Here is a 25,744-nt window from a genome sequence, read left to right on the forward strand (position 1 = left end):
CCCTCGGTGAAAAACATCTCCGTTATTCATTGTTATCCATTGTTATCCATTTCTAATACTGTATTTGTTTTTTTGTAAAAGATTTATCGCTGTCCCCTAGCATGAACAGACTTTTCAAAATGATGTGCTCACTGCAATTAGCTCATAGCAGCGATAAATAAAAGTAAGGCTGTTTTCCATTGTGATGTAACAATCCTGGAGCTGGAGCCTTTCTACTTCATGCCATGTTTACTTTGTTTATAATACTAATTAAGAAAACATTTCCCCAATAGTACACTGATTTGGAACCCAAATATACTATACAATTGTAGATGGATAACAGTGAATAAAGTGGAGGTTTGCTCTCATTCTGTATGTATGTCACTCAACAGTGGTATAATTGAATTGGGGGCCATCTGAAGGGTAGGGGGACCCCTGAACTGCAGGGGCTGCAGGGGCCTGTGCTACACTACTGTTACTCAGAACCCTGCAGTGGAAAACATCCCCAATATTCAGAGTTAACCATCTATAATTCCATGTTTTTTCACAAGAGGAGTTGGTGTAGAAAAAACAAAATTGTAGTTAGAGAAGTTAGAGGAAAGGTACTGAGCAGTAATATTGTCACAATTTCTAGAACGCAGGATGGCCTTGGCCAGCTGATGATGTCCTGACCTCCCAGGAGCCTGGCTAGGAATGCTAATTTTGAGCATTCCTTACCACACACACTGCCACAAAGGCAAACAGGCAGGTCTCTGCATGGTCAACACTAATGACAATAGATCCTTTCTCCTGGGGTTCTCTCGCTGAAAGTCACAGCTCAGTAATAGCTAGCTGAAGTGGAGTAAGTCAGTGGCTAACACTAAATCAAAGCCTTCACCCTCTCCCCCCACACAGTGACGTAGATCAAACTGATGGGGCCTCCCCCAAGTCTGTGCTACAAACCCCTCTCTCAGTCTGGGCTACAAACCCCAAGTAACACAAAGAGATAATGGACAGAATGCTGAACATTGTAAAACATTCACCCCTAGTCACAGATCTGGGTTAAATCCATCATTTGTTTCTCACCATGCTACCCCAGTTTGAAGCCAGCCATACGTAAATCAGTCTATCCCTGTTCCCCATGGGAACACTGCTACCCAAACTGCTAAGCCAAGTCCTCCCTGGATCGAAAACAAGCATCATCAGACCAGCATCGGGATATCACCTCTCATCAGAGGCTAGCTTGAATCCAGTTGCACAGTGAGCATGGGACACTTGTATAGGCATACCCTTCCACTTAGAGTGACCATGGCAACACCAAAAGATGATGGACGGAATGCTGAATGCAAACCCCAAGTAAAGCACAGTATTCTAGAATGAGCAGGCTTAGTTGTTATTACCTTAGCACTAACATTAATGACACACCCTAATGGCAGACTATAATTTCGGATATGCTTTCAGCAGCTGACAGCTTTTTGCATTTGGAGGAGCCTGGTAAATAGACTGCTTCATCTGACCCTATGGATGTGTGTTTGGGAGGTCCATAGAGAACAAGAGGACTCATTCTTCTATTGACACTGCAAAGCATTTTTTAGGAGCAAGCCTCTGAAAGGGCTCTTTCCGTAACGCCTTAAAATATTTGTTAAAATGTAAAGACCGAGGGTCACACTTACAAATATCTAAATATGAAAGTCAATGTTACATATGTAAAAGTTGATTCTCTGCTGATATATTCCTGATTTGGTCTCACAAAATCAGGATTTGGGGAGGTTTAGCAGTTGAGAACACAGTTCCCACTGTTGAACTTTAACCAGGAGGGTGGAAACTCTGTCATTATGACACCTATGTTCTTATTTATTTACCTACCTCTTTATTTATGTATTTATGTTGATATCTGTGAGCAGCTAGCTGCAGCTAGCTGCATAACATGTTTATTATTGCGAGCATAGCCAAGTATGCCTGAGAAATACATTCGATGTTTTTTGTGCAGTTTTCCTTTTGTTCCTACATGATATGGCATTCCAAGGCAATTTTGAACTCATTGAGCATGAGATAGGCATGGGCCTCTCGGGCAGTGATTTGCAGAGATGGAGGCCAAGAAGGCAGAGAAGTCAGAATCTTGATGCCACACTCACTGGTTTGGGTGTGGCCAGAAGGTTCAGGTTAATGGACCAAAGGTTCCTAGAGGGTGTGTAAGGAGCCCGGGTGTTGGCAAAGTTGTTATGAGAAGGCACTGTGGATCACGTTATGTGTGATCGTCAGCCATTTGTAAAACGCCCCTTTTCTAGATGTCAGCCACCTAACTTCAGGACAAAAGGGAGTGGTAAGCGTAGGTGTTGTCAGGTTGAATAATGTTCAGATGGGAAAATTGAGAACCTTGTGTGAATTTATTATTGCCCTGCAGGCGTGGAATGATAGGCAGAGTCAGTTTTATCTTACATTTAGAACCTGGTAGTGTGTTGTTGTATCTGCATGGTGATATACAACTCCATATGTATAGAAGGGTTAAAGTTAACACTGGGGTTTCTGGCATAGGAGCAGAAAGTCAATATTCCTAGAGGAAAGTAGGAAGAACTAGTCTGAGGGGCGGGTAAAGTAGAAGCACAGTAATGTACCTCAGTTTTGGAGGAGTTCGTTGTTAGGGAACAGAAGGCCATCCGTTATTAGTTATCAGCGAGGCAGTAAAAGCTGCACACTTGTAGATATGGGGAGAGGTTGTCATCAGGGTAGAAATGGTAAAAGAAGACAAAGAGGAGATGTTGTCCACAGGGAAGCTATTGTGATGGGAGAAAAAATAGTGGGCCTGCGACAGACCTGTGAGGGACCCCAATGGGTACAAGGGTTGGAGGAGACCACTCTAAGCCCCATGCCACAGAGGAACAACAGTCTTATTAATGAAAAGAAAGCCACTGAAGAGCAAAGTCTTTGATACCAATTGTATGGAGGGAGAAAGTAGGACAGAGTGTCAAACTCTGTCAACAGATCAAGAAGTATAAGGATGGAATTCAGGTGATTGTGGTGAGCAGAGTGATAAAAATGAGAAAGTGCAATTTCAGTCAAGTGAAGAGTGTAGAAACCCAGCATTTAGGAGCTTTAAGGTGGTTAGAGGAGAGACAGGCAGTGAATCAGTTAAAAACTACATATTGCAGTATCTTAGAGAAGAAAGGACGATGGAGAGAAAGGCAGCACGTGTTTTTAGCAAAGAAATTATAAAATCTTACATGAAACATTATGAGTATGCTCCATTTGAAATGGAGCAACAGCCTAGGTTACTGACATTACCACACTTACTCCCCTTTACACACAGTTTTGATCACTCAAATTATTTTAGGAATTACTTTGAGGACTTCAAATACATAAAAAGACAGAAAAAAGAACCATTTGGATGGACCTGTGATTTAAAGAAGGGCTAAGTAGCACGTGTATCCAATTTCAAAGTTACTGCAGCACTCAGGGCACGTCATCGTCAATACGTCAATATCAGCCGCTATTGTAAACACTGTGCATAGCAACACTACCGTACAGTGATATTAACCCTAGACACCCGCTCCCACTTCTCACTTCGCAACACTTTGCAACACTTCACAATGCCATAGATATCAGTCATGCTAGCATACACACACTCACACTCTCGCTTCCAGCACCCTTATCTGGTGCTCTGACAGCCAGCAGGTGAGATGTAAATGAGTTCGTAGATCCCTTTTGGACCCAAACCCTCCTCCACTCTTCAACCAATCCCCGCCCCTCAGAGTTAGAAATAAAGGTACGGGGAAGAAAGAGAGAATGGTTGATCAGGCAACACTCGGCGAATGGTGTGTTGGGTCCCACTCAGGAAGTTCAGTTAGAGGTCTCCACACCGGCCTTCCGGCACAGGCCCTAGTCTGAAAAGCACAGGGGGAGGTTCACCTTGCAACACGCTGTTCACAGTGGTGCCCAGCCAGACACACCACTTTACAGTTAGTTATCAATCCAGCACCTCCCAGGACAGGAGGCACCACATCTGGGGTGCAATGACTTGGACCACCCGAGGCATCCCAGTTGCACACAAAGAGTTTACCAAAATCCATGCCCTCCTGGTTTGGGCACACAGTCTGGTGCGCGATGACCTACGTTACACCAGACACGCACAACTGCACATGCAAAGTGCTCAATGCGGGGCATCCCTAGGATGAAGCCCAACGTCTGGTGCTCAATAACTTGAGTTGCACCAGATAATTCCGCTCATACACAAAACGTCACCCATGCCATGCCTCCCTGGAATGAGGCTCAAAGTCTAGTGCGAGATGGCTTGATTCATGTCAGACAGGCCGGTCTGCACACAACAAGTTACCAATGCTCTGCCTCCCTGGAATGAGGCATAACGTCTGGTGTGCAATGACTTGATTCACACCAGACAATCCTGCTTGCACACAAAAGGTTACCACTGCAGCGCCTCCCTAGAATGAGACACAACATCTGGTGCACGATGACTTGCGCCTCACCAGACCAGTCCAGTCACAAACACAGATGCTAGTTTATTGGTACCACATGAGGTAGAATGTGGCACTGCTCTGGGTACTCCCCTACCTCCAAGGATTGCAACCAGTAACATGGACACCACATGCAATAAGCATGCAGTCGGGTGTCGCATGAGAGAAAAGCGGCACACAACAACAATTGGCTACGCAGGGTCCCGCAACCAGTAATCTGTTCACTACCAACCAAACGCTTATACATGACATGACCCCACAATGAAGGGCTACGCTCCTTGAATATGGGCAGTGCTTTGCAGGCTCCACACCAGGCAAATCCATTCTCCGGGCACAATTCTTAGTTCTACACTCACACCGCTGCTACCTGGTGGAATCCAGCAGACAACATAGACATGTGGGAGGGTACCACTTTCCAGATGACACAGGTAGTATCGCTAGGTATACTCAAGTGTGCCTTTGAAGTTGGGAGTGGTCAAAAGGGTTCCCCTTTGAACCAAATATGTCTCCCCTAAATTTCAGTCCTGTCTGCCATGAGGCCATGGAATGTAGATCTTTATGTTTAGTGGTGCCATGATCTGATTCTAACAGGCCAAGTGTCAAAACCTCTCCCTCCAATTTATCCAGCCAGTCTGTCAACTAACAGAGGTCTGTCATTCCAGTTGCCCAAGATTTACATCTGTCCCTCCAGCCCCCAGTGGAATGAAGCTTAAATTAAAAAGGCACACAAAAAGGATTTTAGAACACAGAAATGCCCCATTTCTACAAGTGCCATTTCCAAGATATTACTGACAAAACCACCTTTACTATTGGAAAGGGGCTGTCTTTAGGAATCTAATGATCTTAAACATAATGAGGCTGCTCCACTACAATCCTCTATTGTAGCTAGGATTAATTAGAATCTTTTCCCCATGGTAACCTATGGACAGAGCAGTTCTCAATGGTATTGAAAACACACATGGGCATTCTTTACTCTGTGGGTTCATGTGCCCTGGCTCATGCACAAACACACGCACAAACCTTCAGTAGCAGCTGGACAGAAGCTTTGAGAACACCACAAGGGTGCAAGGGTGCCCATACAGGCCTGCTGTGACAGACTCAGTATATAAATAAAAACACTAATGTGCAAGTGTGTACATACTGGCAAGTTGTGCCAGGCTCAGTATACATATAAAAATACCAATGTGCAAGTTTGTACATTCGGGCAAGACATGCTAGGCTCAGTATATACATGAAAACACCAATGTGCAGGTGTGCACATATAGGCCAGTCAGGTCTGCCTCAGTATATACATAGAAAACACCAATGTGCAAGTGTGCCCATATAGGTAAGCCATGCCAGGCTCAATATTTACATGAAAACACTGATGCAAGACAGGCCAGGCTGAGTACATACATGAAGTCACCAATGTGCAAGTGTGCACACTCCGGTAGGCGCCACTTCCTAACTTATGTAGGGGGGGCACGCATACACTTTCACACTGTACTTATAGTGCAAAAGTGCCCAGGTCCCTAAGGCCACTCAGAAAGGATCAGCAAAACCTCAAGGAAGATACAATCTCCTTGGTAGGGAAACCCACGTGGGGATTCTCCCCTACCAGGGACTGGAACCACCTTGTGTACCTGGCCTGCCTTCTGCCTACCACCTGCTCCACCCTACTACTAGCCCCAGTAGGGAACATGCCACCCTGAGCATAGGCGTACCTGCACCTCCACAGGGCAGCACTACCAGCCTATAACATATTGGTCACACTACTCTGGTGGGTGGCACCCTTAGTGCAACGCTCCACTAGTGTCCAGGGCCATACCCACCCTGGGTATGTGGTGTACCTTTTTACAGGGCACTCCTGGGTACAGCACCTCAACCAATCACGTAAGCGCCTCTTCCGGGCATGAGTAGGAAGGGAGCACACACATTCTCCCTGCGGTACAGTGGGAAAGTGCCCAGAGTTTCAAGGCCATGCGCAGAGAGTGAGCAAAAACTGGGACAGTAAGCAAAAAGTTTCAGGGAAAATCCACTAAGAAGGGCCATGTCCAACAATGGTCATAAGAGAGCACTGGAAACCAGGCCACAAACAGAGGAAATAGAAGTGTTGTTGGATAAGCAGATGATCAATGGGACTCACAAGCAGTGGCAGTCCATGTACACCATGGTAGTTGTGAAGCAGCAAATGAGTAGTAATGAAACCACAATAAATGAACGGCCAACAGGTACTCCAGGGTGTAGCAATTGATGTCCTTCTCAACAGCATGGTAGCTGAGAGTGCCCCCAAGGAGAATCAGCTTGGGCTACGAAACCACATATTTGCATAGTGCTCAACTCACCCCGACGGTCATCCTGGCACTGAAGCAGGAGCTGTGTGGGACCGAGTCAGGGTCAGGGCTAGGGAAAGAGCCAGGTCTTCAGTTTCTTTTGCAATTCAAGAACTGAGGAGGAGACTCTGGTGTATAGGGGCAGGTATTTCCAGGCTTTGAGAGTGCGATAGGAGAAGGCACATCCACCAGATCTGGTTCTGCGTGTGCGAGGATGTGCACGAGTAGGATTCTAGCTGAGCGGAGGTGTCTGGTAGGATTGTGGAAGTTTATGCAGTTGTTGAAATATGTGGGGTCTGTGTTGTGTAAGGCTTTGTTTGTGTGTGTGAGGAGTTTGAAGAGTTGCCATTTGTGGATTGGGAGACAGTGGAGTTCTTTGAGGTACGGATAACGCGAGTGCAGGGTGGAGGGTTCAAGGTGAGCATGGCTGCTGAGTTTTGTGTAGTCTGAAGTCTTCAGGTCAGTTGAGCGTTCATTTCATCATACAGTGAGTTGTCATAGTCAGCATGCTGATGATGAGGGCTTGGGTGACCATTCTGCAAGGTCTGGTGGGTAGCCATTGGAAGATCTTTTTGAGCATCTTGAGTGTGTAGAAGCAGGAGATAGAGACTACATTCACTTGGCTGGTCATGTGAGCTGATTGTCGATTACAATCCTGAGATTCTCTGCATTGATTGCTGGGAGGGGTGTGGGCCTGAGTTCAGGCAGGACACCAGATGGAGTCTCAGAGCAATGTACCTTTGCTGACGATTACTACTTCCGTCTTGTATGTGTTGAGCTTGAGGCACTTGGATTTTATCCCTTTGGTGACTTTGGTCATGCAGGTGGAAAGGTCTGTCCAGGTGTTTGACATCTTGTCGGTGAGGGAGAGTATGAGCTGGGTGTCATCAACACAGTAAATGGTTATCCGTGGGCGCAGAAAATGCTGGTGAGCAGGGTTATATAGGCGTTGAACAGAGTAGGTGTAAGAAACTGGGTCTCTAGTTAGCCATTAATTACAGTAACACAGTGAAAGACACCACAAAAAGACTCTACACCAGTTTAGTAAAATAGAGAATATTTATCTAAGTAAAATAAGAATAAAATGACATAAATCCAATTAGTAGACGTTGACGTATGATTTTTTAAAGATTGAATGTAAAATAGTGCCTAAAAGTCACTAGAGGTCAAAAGGTTACTTGAAGTCGTGAGGGACGGTGCAAATCCAAAGTTCAGGCCAACAGAGCCCATGCAGGGCCAATGGAAACAGTACAGTTGATGGAGCAAAGTGTTGAGGGCATGATGTGCTTGTTCCCATCCTCACAGTCGGCCCCCCCGTCGGTGTCAAACTCCGTTGAAGTAAATGCAATACGTTGTCGTCGAGCTGTGCAGAGGGTCATCGGCAGATCACGTAGGCTATGAATCCGCTGTCATCGAACGAGAGGTGAGTTAGAATTTCTCCCACACTCATGGCAATGTGTCTGCTGTTTCAGAAATCAGCAGCAGAACTCACTTCTGAGGCCCAGGACTGGAGGTGCAGCTCAGGCAAAGGGTAGGACTCATATATGGCTGAGCCCAGCAGCACCAGGAGAGTTGCAGGCAGTCTTTGATGACCGTGTGACTGCAGAAGAACCGGGGGCAAGCCAGCAAGCCATTGGATTCATTCTGGGTTCAGCAAGATGGTTCTAGGCCTTGTACTCAGCAGGGCAGAGATCAGCAGACAGCAAGGCGGTTCAGCAAAGCAGAGAAGTAGTTCCTTGGAACAGTCATTCCAGGCAAAGTGGAAATCCTTACAGCACAGCAGACTTTACTCCAGCAGAGTTCTTACCAAGTCCAGAAGTGTACAGATTTGCTGGGGTCAGGGCCCCAGTACTTGTACCGAAAAGTGCCTTTGAAGTGGGGGTGACTTCAAAGCAGCTCCTTGAAGTGCATAAGTCCCCCTTTCATCCCAGCACTGGTTCCATACTATCAATTAGGGTAATCAGCTATTTGTGTTGGGACAGGCACTTCCCTGTTGAAGTGTGATTGTGAGCTCCCCTTCACCCTTCCAGCCCTGGAAGACCCATCAGAATTCAGATGAGTGCTTTGTCACACTCACCCTTCCTGTGTTTGTGGCTGTCTAGAAGGAATGCAGAAAGTGCAGCAGTCACCTAGCCCAGACGTATATTGGAGGAAGGCTGCTAGGCTGACAGAGCAGTAAGAGCTGAGAAATACCCACTTTCTAAAAGTGGCATTTCTAAAATAGTAGTGTTAAATCTGACTTTACCAGTAAAGAGGAGTTAACATTACCATTCCAATGATATGAAACATGATGCAGCTACTCCTTTCTGGTTAGGAATTCAGCTCAAAGTATATTAAGCAATTCCCAATGCTGGCCTATGAGAGGAGTAGGTCTCACAATAGTGAAAAACAACTTTGGGAGTTTTTCACTAAGAGGACATGTACAACTTAAACATAAATGTCCTACCTTTTACTTACATACCACCCTGCCCAATGGGCTACCTAGGGTCTACCCTAAGGATGACTTATATGTAATAAAAGTGGAGCTTAATGCTTGGCAAGAGGTTTTAAAAGCCAAGTTGAAGTGGTAGTGAAACTTCACACATAGGCTCTGCACTGGCAAGCCTGAGACATGTTTTACAGGGCTACTTAAGTGGGTGGCACAATTGGTGCTGCAAGCCTACTAGTAGGAATTAATTTACATGCCCTGGGTATATGGTATACCCCTTTACAAGGGACTTATAAGTAAATTAAATATGCTAGTGGTGTATACACCAATGTTACCTATGTTTAGGGGAGATGTACATGCACTTTAGCACTGGTTAGCAGTGGTAAAGTGCTCAGAGTCTTAGGGCCACCAAAAAGATGCACCAAAGTGTAAGGCCAAGAGGCAAAAATAAACTGGGGGAAGACCGCCCTAATGCTGACAGGTCTAACAGAGGGGCTTAGTGAGGATCCTTGAGGAACTCTGCAGATGAAGCTGATGATGTCTGAGGTGAAGGGGGTCAGCCAAACTGACTGGGTGTATCATGTCAGGAGCAGCAGAATCAGTGAAATGCGTGACCTTCGATGCTGGATTTGTGCAGGCCTTAGATAAGGATGGAGTGGGAGAAAGTATTGAAGGCTGCAACGAGATCCAGTAGGATGAGGGCTATAGTGTGATGTCTGTCCAGTGTCACGTCTGTCTTTGATCATCCGGATGTCATCTTTGGCAGCGGTATGAATCTGAATTGATTGATGTTGAGGAGATAGTTGGCAGTGAGGTGGATGGCTAGGGATTTGTGTATCATTATTCCCATGACTTTTGCAAGTTATGGTAGCAGGCAGGTAGGCCAGTAGTTGGTTAGCAGCTTTGGGTCTCCTGAGAGTTTTATGAGGAGGGGAGTACTGTGGTGCATTTCTCTGCATCCAGGTAGTTGGCTGTAACGACCGAGTCGTTCAAGATTAGGGTGAGGGTTGTGATGATGGGGTCCAGTCTTTTTGATGAAGACGTGGTAATGGCAAGGGTCTGACGGTCCTTCAGAGTGTATGGACTGCATGGTTGTTGCTGTTTCTTGGATTAGTATATATAATAATATAATAATACTACAATACTAATAACAAGTATTCAAACTTAAGAATTCATACATATGTGAAGAGAAAAATAAGGTGTTTTGTGCTGGAACAAAACAGATACAACTTCGTGATACGTCTTCACCCAACCAAAAATATTGAATTCAACAAATGTTTCTAGGACAAATTATGGATAATGACGCGTAAATCACCTATGCCAAAATACAAAACATGGCAAACACTCAAGCAACAAACATGACATTTTACACACTTCTACTTTCTTTCAAACAGGCTACCACCATAGTTTTGTTTTTCAAAATCGGAGAAGGAAATCCTATTATTTAGCTCATATTAACTGCTTGCCTTAGCAAATCCAAACGTAAACATTCTGGTAAAAGTCTTAGCTAAAATATCCAGCAATAAACCTCTACGGTGTCTCTGTAAACTCAACGCTGCTTTTTTGCAATAATCCTTTTAAAATGTTCTCTTTGTTAGGGGATAAGCAGGAAAGATTACTTTATGAATGCATGTTGATATTGAAAATGCTCTTGGCACTGTTTCCTGGCAGCACATATGGATAAACCTGGAAGAAATAGGATTTGGCTGTGAGATTATCAACACAATCAAGGCTTTGTATTTGTTCTCGGTCAAGTCAACTAAAAATTAAATGCCATCTATTTCCATTCTCCAGAGGAACCTGTTAGAGCCGTCTTCTGTCTCCAGTCCTGGGCATCTATCAAATAAACCATTAAGCAGCATCTGATTTGGGCATCAGGACAATTTTGACTCCAGTGTTAACAGAGGGTATCAGTGTGTTTATGCGCAAGATATTAACACATAGGGTTAACAGACATTGCAAAGCCGATAGATTTGGTCTGGCAAGCTGATGCAATAGTTACCATGTTTTTAAATTTTTTATTGCAAGCATATGGCACACAAAAATATATAAGAAAACAGAAAATAGAACTTGCCGCTACCTAAATGTTGCAACCACGTACTTGCAATAAAAATGTTAATTAAAAAAATAATTTGATGCAATTTAAGTAGAACAGTATGGGTACTTCATAAAATGCAGGACTAGTTAGAACAGCTATAGAAACACTTTTCAGTTCTAATGAACATCACAAGAAAATAGTATTCTTAATGACACAAAGAAAACGTTCTGACAGCTTTGAATTACAGTAACCTAAAGACAGATTAAACACACAAGGATGACAATAAATGAAAAAGAAAAAAGAATGAAAAGCATTTAGAAAGTAAAGTTTTGGCCCAATTGATAGGGGACTGAAGTGCACACGTGATGAGGAAAGCTGTCACCAAGGAGAGACAATGGTTGAAGTGGTTGAAGTGGGTTGACCCATACTTTATGCTGTGGGTTTTGGAAGAAAAATGTAAATGACATTTGAACATATCAATGAATAAAGGTGTCTGACCCAAAGCTCCCCCTGTATGCATATGTGCAAATCATATTATTTAGATCACAGGAGACTGGTGGGCAGTGCTTAATTTGTATATAAAAACGTGCCGGTGCTCATAGCTTTCCTCTTAAACACGCGGCTGCTGCAATTAAATGTGCTAACATGCAATACTGAGGCAGCGTAATGCTGAAGCCATCTCAGGCCTCTTTAATCCGTTTACACCCACTCTCGCCCCTTGAGCTCACTCTTACAGCTTTCTGATTTCTCCCTTTGTGAAGCTGTTTTGCTTTTCACTTCCTCCTTATTTCCCATATGTGTCTTTTGCTCGCAGTAAAAGCCTGAGGCAGAAAAATAAGTGCGGGGCTCAGCACCGGAAACAACAAGCACAAATTAAACACTGCTGGTGGGACTTCTAAAGATATCTTGGGTTGGACCTAAAAAACATGGTGACTATCATGTGCAAATGGATTTTGTGTTCATGTTGTGGGCTTTAACACACCATTTTTAATTTGTGCACCTGCACTTATCAGCAGCTAAAAGATGTTAGCAAGTCCATCGGCGCAACCGTAGAAAGCACACTACGCAGTTAGCTGTACGAGGCACTAATGCAACATTGACCACCAAAACCATTAGGTCTGTTTAACGCAAGTGAAAACGCAAAATTCTAAAAAAAAATTGTCAACAACAGCAGAAATCGTGTTTTAAGTGACTTAGGCTACCTCAGCATCTGTTCACCTTTAATGAATACGTTTGCCTTTTCATTCTCTATTAGAATAAAGAATTACTAGTCTCAATGGACCAAGCGGAAGACTTTATTGAATGTTCTGAACACAATGTTGTTTTCTCAAGGCAGAGTTTAGCTGTTTCAGGCCGAATACAATACTATGCAGCAGTTGTGTCCCCCTGCGCCTGACAATGTGAACGCAGAATCCCATGTAGTGTAATAGTGAGAAAATCCTCTAATGTATTATGTTGCAAATGTTTCTCTTTGTTTGGCTTCTATTGCTTAGGAGCATGAGAACCATGTACTAATGAGGTGAATTTGTGAACATTTGTCTAAAATCCGATAAAAAAAAGTGTAATTTTGGAAGGTAAGGAGGAGTCCTTTCCCCCGTTCTTAGAAGGATAATCTCTATGGGATTCATTTTGGAACTTTCCTGAGTTTATCATTCTCTGTCATTTGGGTTTAGCACTTTGACTGAATTTTTATTTGGCTAACTGCAAATTGAGCCTGTTACTTTGAATAGTTTTGAAGTAACACCCTAAAAACTGAGACTTTAATATCCTTCCTTTTTTTAGACTCCCTTATGATTGAATGACAAGTCACTACTATACTTCCAATTACAAGAGACAGGGGTCCATCGGGTAGCGCCAGAGTCTGTATCAGGGCTACGCTGCTGCTGATCCAAGAAAGCCAGAGAACATAGGGAAAGCGAAGAAACGCGTGGGTTTGCGCGCTGACACACGCGACCACAAGCATGCACAAGTTTACATTTTAGAAAGGGGACTTGCAAAGGAGTCAGTCTCCGCAATCACAGATGCTGTTCGCAGCTGCTGAGACAGGAGGAGCTTCAGTATTACAGGGGAGTGGGCCATGTGGACATGACTCCAACCAGTGATGACGTTTCCTGCTCTGTCGGTCAGATACTGCCCAGCCAGACAGAATCACCAGTTCATTATGTTCCCATCTGTTCAGTTAGCGTCTCTAAACATATCACACATCCGGAGAAATGCGTTCTTCAAACCAGATAAAGTTGTAGTTAGTGCATACTTACAAATGTAGACATGTTTGGTGGGGTCCAGCTAATTTTCGGTTTTGTCACTACTTGTGTATCACAGAGAAGGTAGAGCAGCTGCGGAGCATGGACCGCAGTGCCTCACATACTGGGGAGCAGCGAGGAACAGCAGTGCCCAAAAGAGGGCAATTCTTAGGAGAGGGGTATGAAGCAAGAATGGCAACAGGGGGAAGGCATAAAGCTCCTGTGTCACGCTTGGCAAAGGAATGCACTGAGGGCATGGGGTTGTCCAGAGGACAGTACTGTGATTGGGGTATTGGTGTTACTCTGGGTGCCATGTTTAGTACTCTAGGCACAGACGCCATGGCATAGCAACCAGGGATCACTCCAGATGTGAGTGAGAGGGAGACACAGTGCACAATGTAACCTCAGATGAGGAAGTGGTTGCACCCATGCAGAGCTGCTGAGTGGGTAGCACACCTTGGCATCAGGCAGACGAGGGTGAGAATCCCTCTTGGGGAGCCTGCAGCCTTCAGTCCCTCCCGGTGAGAATGAGCAGGCTCAAGACTGGATGTGGTGCAGAATTGTGGAGTGCAGGGGACGCGGGGTACGGTGCCCCTTAAACAACGGCTGAAGTGATATCCAGACTGAGGCAGATCAAAGAAGTGAGACGGGGAGAGCTGCATGCTGCAGGGATGATTCCAGACAGGAGAGGAAAATCCTATCCTGTAAGATGGCTGCACGTGACCATCATAATTCAGCAGTCATCTTGCAGAAGGGGAGTGCCTCCATGGACTGGACAGTGGGCATTTTACATTACAGGTTTTCCTCTTAGACCATATGGTTTTCTAGAAAGAGAGCTTGCACTACTAACTTCAGCACCAGATTGTGCTAGAAGCCACAGCCGGCAGGGGAAGTTCCAGCAATGTGTGGAGGATGCCCTCAGTGAGGAAAAGACATCTGATACACTGGGGGTCTCTCTGCCTTTTGAAAGTCTGCAGTATATAAGGTATATACTGTGGATATTTTCATTACAAGATAAAAGACAGGTCAGTAAAACCATCAATTATCAGTGAAATCGCTTACTTCTTAAAGTTCCACATTAAACACGAAGCCCCAACACCGTCTTGATCCCACTCCCCTGCATTCTTAAAATAATAAACTCTGAAGAACAAGTAGAATATAGTTAAAACCAGTTATTATATTTTGACAATTTTTAACAACTCAGAGCTCCATATTAGTATATGGTCCCTTTTGTCATATCACCCAAATGTTTATTCAATGTAGCAAATAGGGGCATAGTCCGATCTTTACTATTTCCTCTTGTTTCTTTAACTCATAAAGTACCCACTGAATATATAGTGAAATTGGCTTCCTTGTGTTTGAAAAATAACTTTTTTGGACTCAAGAAAAATCTTTTCCTGCAAATCAAAGGTGTGGCGATGGGTGGTAGCTTCGCCCCTGAGATAGCGAACCTCTAATATCTGTTTTTTTAGTCTAAATGGATATTTGGTACCGACAATCAATATTCTGTTTACATTAGACAGTGGTACCGTTACATAGATGACATTTTCATGATTTTCATGATTTGGATAGAGTCCCGAGAGCGGAATTTAATGTTTGGCTGAAGCAGAGATCCAAAGATTTGCGATTTTCTATTGTGTATTACTCTGGGGGTCATTCTGACCTCGGCGGTAAAAGGCCCTTACCGCCGGTCAGAAGTCCGTCATTCTACCGCTGCGGCCGCGGTAAACCGCCACGGTCATTCTGACCACCAACTGTGAAACCGTCAAAAATCCGACATCCAAGGAAGGCCGCCACATCAGCGGGCCGCGGAAAACTGGAGATGACCAAACCTCCACCGTCACGCCAACACAAACACGCCCATGGCATTCTGACCCACGAATCCACGCGGCGGTCTTTCAACCGCGGTATTCCATTGGCGGTACACACCGCCGCGCTCAAAATACACACCCAGCTCCAAAACACTGCCACATTGGACATTTTGAAATACGCACACCTGAGACACATACAAACAACACTCCCACACATCCAAGCAACTATAAAACACACACCCACATCACCCACAAACCCCCACTAGTTGGAAATCGGAGCGAAGGCGAGAGCGAGAGAGATAGAGATAGCGAGCACAGCAATAGAAAACCCCAACACACACAGGAACCCAACTTCATCACCCACACCACATCTACGCACACATCACCACACATCACCACGCACATCACCACAAACACCACCCCACACCTCATCCACACCACCCCATGGCACCCCAAAGACACCCAAGGTTTTCGGACCAAGAACTCCGAGTCATGGTGGAGGAAATCATAAGGGTTGAGCCCCAGCTCTTCGGCACACAGGTGCAGCACACCACCATAGCAAGGAAGGCTGAGCTATGGCAAAGGATCGTAGACAGGGTCAACGCTGTGGGACAGCATCCCAGAAATCGGGAAGATATCAGAAAGCGATGGAACGACCTACGGGGGAAGGTGCACTCGATGATCTCCAGGCACAACATCGCTGTGCAGAAGACTGGCGGCGGACCCCCACCCACCCCACCCCAATTCACAGCATGGGAGCAAGAGGTGGTAAACATCCTGCATCCTTATGGCCTCGCTGGAGTACACGGAGGAATGGACTCTGGTAAGTCGAATCTCAACTACTTCACCCCCCCAACCACCAGCATGCCAACCCCCCCCTCACCCCCAATATCACCCCCCAGCTCATAACCTCCCTGCCAATGTCTCACCAGCACAACCCACCCTAAACAACACCAACCCCTGAATGCCAACACAAACCATAGACAGCCACCACCAAAGCATGACCATTGCACATACCCATACACCCCCCCCCAAACCCTCACAACACCTCCCACAAGGGAATGCCAGCACTGGGGGACAAGGGCACTCAAAATGCACGCCATGGCACACACAGAAACAATAACCATACTCCTTTACCCCTGCAGGGCCCGAACGCCAACACACCGCCACGGAGGGTCCAGATTTGTCCATCTCACCCCCAGAACAGGCCCCCAGCGAGGACAGCAGCTCTGTCGACCTAGAACCTGACGACCAGCCCGGACCATCGGGGACCTCTGGACAGTCGGTTCCCCACACACAGACACAGGCCACAGCAGACCCAAACCCCTCTGGGAACACCAGCACAGCTCCCACCCAGCGGGCCCATGCCTCTGTCTCGCGGACGCGTCAATCAGCGGTGTGTCCGCCACTACAGGGCACCCAGGCTGACCCAACACCCCAACAACAACAGGGACCTGGGGGCAGTGGTAGTGGGCACACCGTCCAGGGGACAGAGGCCCGGGGAAACAGGGCAACTGGGAGGGCTGCTGTGCGACAGGGGGGGGAGGACAGGCCCAGGGAACCGACTCTCCAAGAGGCCCTCACCACCATCATGGGAGCATATCATCACTCCCAGGAGACGATGGCGACGGTACTGGCCAGGTTCACCGAGATCCAGGCACAGCAGGAGGAACGGTACATGGGGTTCAGCAATGAACTCCGGGACATCGCTACCGCTATGGGGACCATAGTCCAGGCCCTCAACCGGATAGAAACCACATTGCGGGACCATGTGGCACCGCAAAGGGCCCCTGTCACTAGCCAGGAACAGCCTACCACCTCCGCCGGCGCTAGTGGTCAGGAGGCCCCCACAGAACGATGGGCCACCAGAACCCCACCTCCTGCTGAAGAACAACCACCCCGCAAGAGGAACCTGAGATCTCAAAGGAAGACAGAGTAGGATGCCAAGACCCCCGCCAGCCTAATATCCCCCCGGATGTCATTCCACTGTCCCACAGTGTCACCCTGTCCAACCTTGAACTGCCCCTGCTCCATCCTTCCACAGCCATATGAACAATGCACCTGTGCGACCGAGAACTGGACTCTGCCATGGACATAACTCCACCCTCACCCATCACCGTTTTAATATCATGTACCAATATATAGCACTAAAAATAAATCACTCATTGCACATAAATCATTCTGGAGTCAGCCTGTATTAATTACAAATGTATAACACATTACTTATCAATAATGTTCAGTTATTTATGTGTGGACAACATACCGATGTCAATAAGCATTAGTCCATGGGCTAACCAAGCAGAAGTCACGCAGTGGGTCATACAGCACTGAAAAGGGAAGGGAAAAGTAAACTTCAGTTTAAAAGAACTGGGGGGAAATACACAAAGTAAAGATGCAGGGGGCATTCAGTAAATGTTAAATGGCGTGGGAGATTCCTACCTGTGTGCTACTGAAAATACTGTTGGATAACTCTGTCCCTGTTGTCTGGGTCATCCTCTTCGTCTTCCTCCTCTTCACTCTCCGCAGGCTCCACAGCTGCTTCAACACCACCATCTGGACCATCCTCCTGCAGGAAGGGCACCTGACGTCGCAATGCCAGATTGTGAAGCATACAGCAGGCCACGATGATCTGGCACACCTTCTTTGGTGAGTACACCAGGGATCCCCCTGTCATATGTAGGCACCTAAACCTGGCCTTCTGGAGGCCAAAGGTTCTTTCTATGATCCTCCTAGTTCGCCCATGGGCCTCATTGTACCGTTCCTCTGCCCTGGTCCGGGGATTCCTCACTGGGGTCAATAGCCAAGGCAGGTTGGGGTAACCAGAGTCACCAATTAGCCACACACGTTGTCTCTGTAGCTGTTCCATCACATAAGGGATGCTGCTATTTCGCATCACATACGCGTCATGCACTGACCCAGGGAACATGGCATTCACATGGGAGATGTACTGGTCAGCCAAACAGACCACCTGAACGTTCATCGAATTGTAACTTTTCCTGTTTCTGTACACCTGCTCATCGTCTTTTGGGGGTACTAAAGCCACATGGGTCCCATCAATGGCACCAATTATGTTGGGGATATGTCCAAGGGCATAAAAATCACCCTTCACAGTGGCCAAATCAACCTCCTCAGGGAATACAATGTAGCGCCGCATGTGTTTCGTCAGGGCAGACAACACTCTAAACAAGATTTTTGAAAACATAGGCTGAGACATTCCAGATGACATGGCCACTGTTGTCTGGAATGAGCCACTTGCCAGAAAATGGAGGACTGACAGAACCTGCACTAGAGGGGGAATTCCTGTGGGTTGGCGGATGGGGGACATCAGGGCTGGCTCCAGCTGGGCACACAGTTCATGTATAGTGGCTCGGTCAAGTCGGTATCGTAGTATGATGTGGCGTTCTTCCATTGTCGACAGGTCCACCAGCGGTCGGTACACGCAAGGATTCATCCTTCTCCTCGCAAGTCCCAGCGGACGGTGCCTAGGAAGGACAACATGGAGCACAGAGTCAAGCAAGTCACAGGTACGTTCACCACTGCATGCATAGCACACGATTATCTATGTATTGAAAGGCGTGTATGTGTGGCAATGCAAGGCCTAGGCCTGTGTGACGCAGTACAAATAATGCCATGTGGGCCCTTGAAATGGCGGCTGCCTGACCTGTGAAGTGGGACAATGGGATGTGAGGTCAATGCGCTGGCGTGGCACACCGTGGCGGTAGGCGGTCGAAGACCGCTATACGAAGCCGCATTGGCTAACATTGAGGCCTATGGGTTTCAGGAGCCAATGACGAGGTGCGCCGGCTGTCGCGGTACGCACCGCCGTGGTACGCACCGCCGCGGGCGTGACCGCCATTTTCTATCTGCTTAATCACTCGAGACCTGATCATCCACAGGAGAGGACCTATACTGCAAGTGCTGCTGTGACCTCGGTCTGGAAGTGACAATGGCTGCTGCGACTGGGGAAAGGGCCCCTGCCTTCACGTCTGAGGAGTTGGACAAACTTGTGGATGGGGTCCTCCCCCAGTATGCGTTACTCTACGGTCCTCCAGACCAACAGGTAAGTACACTGGGTGCACATTGAATGGGCTATGCCTGTGTGGAGTGGGGTGGATGCTAAGTTGGTGGGGTGGGGGGCGAATGAGGAGTGCAACGCACGACAGATGAGAGCATGTGCCATATGGCAAGGTTGGGGAGGGGGGGCCAATCGCATCTAACATGCAGAAATATGATGATTTCTCCTTCCCACCCTGTACATGTCAAATAGGTCAGCGCCCATCAGAAAGTGGACATATGGCGTGCCATCGCCAAGGAAGTCCGGGCCCTGGGGGTCCACGTCAGACGGGGCACCCACTGCCGCAAGAGGTGGGAGGACATCCGCCGCGGGACCAGGAAGACCGCCGAGTCACTGCTGGGGATGGCCTCCCAACCTAGGAGGGGTGCCAGTCGTATCCTGACACCCCTGATGTCCCGGATCCTGGCGGTGGCCTACCCTGATTTGGATGGGCGCTTGAGGACATCACAGCAGACACAAGGGGGTGAGTATCAGCACATTCTGCTATCTCTCTGCGCAGTGGAGGCGTCTGGGTGGGGGAGGAGGGTTGGGGGTGACATTAGGCCAGGGCGCTTTCTGTAGTGTAGTCCTCTCCTTTAAGCATGGCCCTGTGCTCCCGGCCCCCACCTCTGTAGGGTGACAAGTACAGCTATCGATGGTCCAGCATCACACATGTGCGCCTTTGTCGTCTCTAGACCTGTTGTCCTAGTCAGAAGTACTGAGTAGTGTACCCCGAATGCGCGGCTTAGTGCATGAGGCTCCTGTGTCTGTCCTCTCCGCCAACGGTGTTGACATTGCATGCACTCAACCTGGTCTTCGTTTTTCTCCCCCCACCCTTCTTCTTCGTCTTCTTGTGCATCTGTGCTTTAGCATCATCAGGCGGAGGAGAATTGGCATCGGAGCACGAGGGAGCTGCAAGTCACAAGGCCCCGGTGGGACCAGGAACAGACACCGAGGGCACCAGTGATCCGGAGGGCGAGGGGAGCACCACAACGGGGACCGGTGGTGACGACAGCGACACGTCCTTGGATGGGAACTCCCTAGCGGTGGCGGCAACATCCGGGCCCCCCGCCTCTACAGGTACAGCCGCCACCCAGCGCACCAGCCCCGCCCTCCCAGCAGCCCCTCAGCCTACTCTCCGTGCCCGCTCGCCCAGGAAGGCGGGCGTCTCCTTCGCCCCAGGCACCTCAACCCCTGCCCCTGTTACCCCTGCTGCCCTCAGTGAGGAGGTCATTGACCTCCTGCGGACCATCATTGTTGGGCAGACTACCCTTTTGAATGCCATCCAGGGGGTAGAAAGGGAGGTGCATCGGAGCAATGCCTACCTGGAGGGCATTCATTCGGGTCAGGCTGCCCATCAACGATCGTTCAATGCTCTGGCCTCAGCACTGACGGCAGCCATTGTCCCTGTCTCCAGCCTCCCTCTTCTGACTGCCTCCAGCCTGTCTCTGTCTCCTGTTCCTCAGCCTATCCCATCCACACCATCAGACCAGCCTGCACACACCTCAACACCCAAGGGCAGCTCATCCAGACACAAGCACCACAGAACCCACAAGCATTCACGCAAGCAACACCCAGATGCAGACATTCCAACAGTCACTACCACCTCTGTGTCCCCCTCCTCCTCGTCTCCCTCCTCCCTCCCTGTGACGTCTCCACTCACACCTGCATGCACACCACCATCAGCCAGTGCTTCCATCACCAGCACACCCTCCAGTCCAGTCCGCACACGTGCAGTCACCACCCCCACTACCATTTACACGTCCCCTGTGTCCTCTCCCACTGTGTCTGTCACCCCCTCTTCCAAGACACACAAACGCAGGCAGACACCCACCCAACAGCCATCCACCTCACGACAGCCTCCAGCACATGCACCTGCACCCAAAGACAGCACACCTGACTCTCCTACAACCACATCCTCTTCCTCCACTTCCATCACCACTTCTCCTACCTTTTACCTTGGTCCTAAGAAAATTTTCCTTGCTAATCTTGACCTCTTTCCCTCCACTGACCCACCCCCTCCATCTGCAAAGAGTCCCAAGAGCACCTCAGCCACCACCAGCCCAGCTTCGAGTGTCACTGTGGTGCATGGGTTCTGGAGCCCACCCTTTGCCAGCAGTGACACTTCAATCAGCAGCAGGGGGACAGCCAGCCCCCCACCAGGCAAGAAGACCAGGAAGCTAAAGGGCCGCCGTGAGAGGACTGACACGGCTGCCCCCAAGGAGCAGAGTTCGCCCACTTCACCAGCCACAACATCTAGGGGAGGCAAGGGCCCGAGAGCCCCATCTAAGGAGCGAAAGGGCAGCAGGGCGGAAAAGTCAGCCAGCAGGAGCGCGGAGCAGGAGGGGCCCACAAGCCCCATCCCGGGTGTTAGGAAGGACACCAAAGGGCCCAGGACTCCGTCACCGAAGGGTCCAGCAACAGCACGGTCGGAGGGCGACTGAGCAGGGAGTCCAGGCCAGGTCTGGCTCCTTTGACCTACTGGACGAGCACCGCTGAACAGGGCCCCGCCGTGGCGAGGAGCACCGCTGAACAGGGCCCCGCCATGCAGAAGAGCACCGCTGAACAGGGCCCCGCCGTGCAGAAGAGCACCGCTGAACAGGGCCCCGCCGTGCAGAAGAGCACCGCTGAACAGGGCCCCGCCGTGCAGAAGAGCACCGCTGAACAGGGCCCCGCCGTGGCGAGGAGCACCGCTGAACAGGGCCCGCCGTGCAGAAGAGCACCGCTGAACAGGGCCCCGCCGTGCAGAAGAGCACCGCTGAAGAGGGCCCCGCCGTCTCAAGCACCGCTCCGCTGGGCCCTTCATCTCAAGCACCGCTCCGCTGGGCCCCGCCGTCTCTGCACCGCTCCGCTGGGCCCCGCCGTCTCTGCACCGCTCCGCTGGGCACCGCCGTCTCAAGCACCGCTCCGCTGGGCCCTTCATCTCAAGCACCACTCCGCTGGGCCCTTCATCTCAAGCACCGCTCCGCTGGGCACCGCCGTCTCTGCACCGCTCCGCTGGGCACCGCCGTCTCAAGCACCGCTCCGCTGGGCCCTTCATCTCAAGCACCGCTCCGCTGGGCACCGCCGTCTCTGCACCGCTCCGCTGGGCACCGCCGTCTCAAGCACCGCTCCGCTGGGCACCGCCATCTCAAGCACCACTGGCACAATGACAGTGCCGGATCTGTCTCGAGCTACTGGTCACGGTTCACTGTGCCCACCATGCCTCCTCCTTGACCGGTGGAGACTGTTATCCACCTGATGGACTGTGGCTTCGCAATCCCCAGGATGGCCGAGTGGCCAACCCACCCACTGTAGAGACTTGAGAGACTGTGGCTTTGCACTCCCCAGGATGGCCGAGTGGGCAACCCACCCACTGTAGAGACTTGAGAGACTGTGGCTTTGCACTCCCCAGGATGGCCGAGTGGGCATGGTGGCCCCTTCGTGGATCTGGCGTCGTGGAATCATGTGGCTGTGGTGCCCCCCCCCCTTCCCTTCCCCCTGAGGTGCCTGTGGTTTTTTCATCAGATGCCCCTGCAGTGTTCTCTCCAGAGGACTCAGGTCTCCTGTGTGGGCTTTGCCCTTGTGTTGCTACACTTTGGCCCACGGACACTTTGAATCTCGTTAGATGTGCAGGACTTATTGCCTCGGTTTTTCGTATGCACTGGATATTGAATTTGGATTTTTGATTTGTTATTGCTATTTGACCGTGACTTATCAGTGGTTTTTATTTCCCATAAATTTCGAGTCAATATTTAATTATGTCCTTGTTTTCTTTACGGGGGTTTGGGTGGTTTCACTGTGACTTGTTGCTCTGCATTGGTGTGTACATGGTTTGGGGGGGTGGGTGTATCGCGTATGTGTGTGCATGTAACCTTTCGTCCTCCCCTCTCCCCTGTGTCGTAGGTGCAGTACTCACCGTTGTCGTCTGCGCCGGCGTTCGTACTCGTGGTAGATGAGCAGGTAGACGAGAGCAGGTAGGATGTTTAATTCGGGTTCCATGCTGTCCTCCTTCCTCGTGGAGTGCGTAGAGGTGCGCGTTTTCCCGTTCGTAGTCTGTTTCCGCCATGTTTTTATCGGCGGTGCTCCCGCCCCGGAAAAGGTGGCGGATTGGCCGGTCATGATAGTGTGGGCGGTACATTGTCTGCCGCCTGGCTGTTGGCGGTGACCGCCGCGCTGTTTGTCGGTCCCGCCGTGGCGGTCGGAGTGTTAATGTGGCGGGCTGTGTTGGCGGTTCCCGCCAGGGTCAGAATTCCATTTTTTGGACCGCTGGCCTGTTGGCGGGTTGGCCGCCGCTTTATCACCGACCGCCAGGGTCAGAATCACCCCCTCTGAGTCGATTAACTTTTTGGACTTGGTTATAAAAACTGATAATGATCGATTCACTGTGAGTCTGTGTACGAAACTGACAGACCATTATACACTGTTACATTTTTCCAGTGGACACCCAAGGTCAATTAAGGAGAATCTGCCTGATGGTCAATTCCTCCGTATCGGGAGGAACTGTACCACAAAGGAAGGCTGTCTTAATAATGCTAACAAGCTGGACTTGAAACTCAAAAAAAGGGGCTATCCTAATAAATTAGTGGGAAAATCATTGAAAAGAGCTTGGTACACCCCCTGAGAGACTCTCCTTGTACCAACAGATAAAAAGAATTCCAATCCTCTCACATGCATGCTTCCATATAAACCTGAGACTAACAGATTTAAACATATTATTTTAAAACATTGGAAAATCCTCTTGGAAATTAATATTTCTAAACCCTTGTTTGCCATTTGAAAAGGAAAAAAATCTTTGTCAACATTTGAGTAGATCTAAGGATAAAGCCAAAGATTTACCCCAGATGCTGAGTCTCCACCCCATCAGTGAAATATTTAGATGTTAAAATTGTTCCGTATTCAAATTCACACAGGACACTATAATTTGCAAGCCCCTAGCGCCACAGGAGTGTCACTTTTGGCAATTCTCCAGTGATGCTGTGCTGTATTCCATATTTACAAGGCAGCGTTAAGCCAATTTTTGGGGCTTAGCTCCTCCCGATAAATACAGCTCCTTACATGCATCACTACACGTGAAAGGGGCGTGCAATGGGTGTTGCTGTGGGCAGTTCTACTGCAACACCCATTGCATTATGATGCTGTCCCATATTTACGAGAAACCGTAAACCTGAGGCAGCACCAAAACTAACACCACCCCAGGCGTGGCGCTAGAGTGGCACAACGAGGAGAAATACTTTTATTTCCCATCGTTTTTGCTTTTTCTATGTGTGTTGCATTCTTCAGCACACATAGAAAGAGCAGAACGCCATTATTGATTGTTTATGTGCAGGAAGGGACACCTTCCTGCACATAAACAATCATGCTCCGCAACGCCGGCACCCCTGCACTATGATGCAAGGGTGCCTACGTTGGTGCTAGGCAGCTAAGTTTAGCACCAGCTCTAGGAAAAACACAGGGGTGCGAGGTATGGAGTAAATATGGCTCATCCCTGCATTTTTTAAATGACGCAGTGAGGTGCTGCAAAATTCGCTGCAGTGCCGTGACACTTTGTAGTAAATGAGGCCCTAAGTGGGTTACACTGAATGGCATAGTACATATACAAATTATAGGCCTGAATTAGATCTTGGTGGTAACGGTCCACCGTAAAATTTTCAACTGAAAACCCATCCATCACCGCAACGGTCCGCCCACTGTATTTAGAGGTTGGATGTCCCATAGGCGATAGCCCATATTGGAACTACCATCTCCACCAAGAAACACTGACCTCGTCAACAGCGGGAGAGGGAAAAGTGGCTGATGGTAGAACCCTGGACACCCTTCCCGCCATGAAGATCTGCATGTGCATTACCGCCAAGAAAAAAGTGGTGGTCTGACCTCCATTTTGGAGTTGGCGGATTGGGTGGAAAGGAATGAAAACTCACCTTTTCCTCCCATTCCACCCCTGTCTTCGACTGGACATGTCTGGACAACATCTACTGTCGCTGCAGCCACCAGCCCACAGAGAAAACACAACACCTTGTCACCGGACTCGAAGGCTTAGACGCCACATTGCCACAGTTTGAGGGTGGGCACTGCACAGGAAGTCCGGGTGGGAGCTGGAGTGGGTGTGGTTGTGTCTGTATGTGTGTCACATGCATGTGTGACCGATGTTACATATATTGTGTTGCCATGTGACACATTCAGGTGAGTCTTCTTGTGTGGCGGATGTTGTCATGATGTGTGTAGTTGTGCTTGTGTGTGAGTGTGTTTGGTAGCTAAGTGTGCACTTCTGTTGGTTGTTGTGGTTGTGTCGTGTGTGGGTGCAGTGTCAATGGTGTTTTATGTTGTGTCATGGATGTATGTCAATGTGTGTTTTCGGAATGTACGGGTTGCGTTGTGTTGGAATTGTAATGGATGATGGTGTGTTGTGTAGTGTGGGGTGCAGGGGGTACATATAGCTAAGAGGCAGTGTG

At 48.7% G+C, this 25,744-nt stretch overlaps 1 protein-coding gene across 8 annotated transcripts in view; it reads left to right on the top strand.

Annotated features, from left to right (window-relative positions):
* The window catches only part of LOC138282727 (uncharacterized), a 390,534-nt gene that overhangs the window by 7,919 nt on the left and 356,871 nt on the right, over positions 1-25,744 (top strand). The window lies entirely within an intron of this gene.

The sequence above is a fragment of the Pleurodeles waltl genome, chromosome 2_2, assembly GCF_031143425.1.
Source record: "Pleurodeles waltl isolate 20211129_DDA chromosome 2_2, aPleWal1.hap1.20221129, whole genome shotgun sequence".
Taxonomy (NCBI): Eukaryota; Metazoa; Chordata; class Amphibia; order Caudata; family Salamandridae; genus Pleurodeles; species Pleurodeles waltl.